This window comes from Xenopus tropicalis, chromosome 4 (assembly GCF_000004195.4).
Source record: "Xenopus tropicalis strain Nigerian chromosome 4, UCB_Xtro_10.0, whole genome shotgun sequence".
Taxonomy (NCBI): Eukaryota; Metazoa; Chordata; class Amphibia; order Anura; family Pipidae; genus Xenopus; species Xenopus tropicalis.
In genome coordinates, this window is record NC_030680.2 from 71465456 (window position 1) to 71468250 (window position 2795).

Below are 2795 nucleotides of genomic sequence, written 5' to 3' on the forward strand. Positions count from 1 at the left end.
TAACATGGGAGTAGCAGGGGTGTGGTTACAAAAAAACAGGCGTGGTCAAAATAAATTTCACCATGTTATGCATGGCATTCCTTATCCTCCCTCGTTGCATTTTTCAAATGTTGGTAAGTATGCATATCCTCCTTTATATGCAAAATGCACCATGATTTACAGTGATTCTTAAACAACTCCCCTCTTTTTGTTGTCGAATGGTGACTCCTAACATGTGTTGACAGCCTGCTGGAGAGCCACAGATTGGACAACTCTTTGGAGAATATGCTATGAATCAGCAGAAAAAAGATGGAGTGCTACAGGGGGCATCTGCAGAGGCACAGATCTTCCCTGCTAAAGAGGTCTGGTAACCATGAATATACTCAAGTCTAAGGGGCCGATTCATTAAAACACGAGTTCGAATCCCAAAATTTTTCGTACCGAACGATTGTAAACAGCGGCAGAACCGTTTTTTTCTCGCAAAAAGCGCAAGCGCAAGCGCATGAAAAAGTCGCACAAGCGTACGAAAAAGTTGTGCGGGCGTGCAAAAAAAGTCGCGCAAGAGCGAAAACATCAGCGAAAATACGCTCAGAGCATTCGTGTCTTAAAGGAACAGTAACATCAAAAAATTAAAGTGTTTTAAAGTAATTAAAATTTAATGTGCTGTTGCTCTGCAAAAAACTGGTGTTTTTGCTACAGAAAAGCTACTATATAAATAAGCTGCTGTGTTGCCATGGGGGCAGCCATTCAAGCTGGAAAAAAGGAGAAAAGGAACAAATTACATAGCAGACTGGTAGATAAGCCCCATATAATGGGGGTTTATCTGTTATCTGCTAAGTAACCTGTGCCTTTTCTCCTTTGAATGGCTGCCCCCATGGCTACACAGCAGCTTACTTATATAAACTATAGTAGTCTTTCTGAGGCAAACACACCAGTTGTACCAGTGCAGGGCAACAGTACATTATATTGTAATTACTTTTATACACTTTCATTTTTTGGTGTTACTGTTCCTTTAATAAAGCTCCCCCTATGTCTTTAAAACCTAAATACTCACAATATATTAAAGAAAAAAACATTTCTGTAATAAAAAAAGTTTAACTAAAAACAACAGGAATCAACTTACAGAGTTAACAAAGTTAACAAATTTATCCCTGAATATTACTAAAATGTCACTTGCGCTGATGTGTAGTGATTTTGGTGAGATTTAACTCTGTGACAGTTGTTTCTGTAAGGGTTTGTTAATAATTATTGCTAAGGTGCCAAAGAAAGATGGACATTCACATATGCATTCTAAGGGATACGCCAGTGTCTACTAGTAGCTCTGAATAATACTCATACGCCCACCCCCAAATCTTACACAAACAATTTTCTACCCCTTAAAGCCCCAGCACTAAAGGTGTCCATACATTGCTGATAAAAGATTCTCATTTGGTCTTTCCAGACAGAGTCAGTGGCTTATTGGCCTTGCCTGACCAATATCTGGGCAAAAATTAGACATATATTAATTGGACTGGTATCAAATTCCCCTTCAAGATAAGAACTGGGTTGTTGGTACAATCCTTGCCCTGATGGCCTGCATTTAGCATTGTTGTGATCTGATCATTTATCCCTCAGCCAAATGCCCTCAAGGTGGGCATATTGGGGAATGATCTGTTCATTTGGCAACTTTACCAGACTAGTGGATCTTTGAATGTATAGCCAGCTTTACAGTTGTTCCATTATTAAATAAGGATATTAGTGTCTAAGCAAACTACTATTTAAATCTCAAGGTTATCCAGAGACCTACTTTTCTGTGTGGATCTGAGAATAATCTTGGATGCACTAAAAGTAATATTATAAACCCATGTAAAAGTTAAAAAAAAGTTATCCCGACTACTGTCCTGGGGCTCAAACCAGGCTCTGAGCAATTGATAATACCATACATTTACTCTTTATGGCAGTAATTAATCATGTACGTTTTCTTAATACATGTAAATGTATTCATTATTATAATCATCTTTAATTATTACCACAAATATAGTTTCTGCAAAATATTTGTGTTTCACAATGGTACATGCTGTCTGGGACGAACAAGATAAGTAAAGGTAATTGAATATTGAACGAATTATATGAAAGCGCTTTATAATAGCTTACAGTTTGGTATTATACAGTTGCAGTGAAGTAAATAAGCTAACTAGCACATTCCCTTATCATTTGACGTTTGTACAATGATTTCTTTTTCTAGCTGACATAAAATTAGTTTTTATATAGTGAATTAAAGAAGTAACACAATAGTGTATTTAAGTAATACTTTTTCTTTTTAAAATGCACACTTTAGGTTGACAGTAGCTAAGGCTCATTTGGGGTTATGCAATAAACTATACCCTGTGCAAGTCTGAGTGGATATGTCCTGGATGGCAGGTACATATCACCATTTTTTAGGTTCTGAGCCCTTTAACAACCACCCCTTTAAGAGGCCCAAGATAGGGTTAACTTGGAGGAGGGCGTGGGCTGAACAGCCAAGGGTTTTAAGGAAGGGAAAGGCAGTTGGGAGGTGTGTGTGTGGCCTGTGGAAGTAGAGACACACGTGGAAGCTGTTTTGAAATGCACCTGACCTTCCTGAGACAAACTACTGTTTGGGCTTTTCCCTTGGTGGCTAAAGTAAGCCTTCTTTATTGTTTTGGGACACTTTTTGTTGCTAAATGATACTTGCTCTGTTGTTGTATTTTTGATGCTGAATATTGGCTATTTTTCGTTGCCCTTTTTGCTGCCTGTCTGTGTTAACAATAAATGAACTGGTTTATGGAAGTTTGGAGTGGCCTGCATTTGTGTTGCAA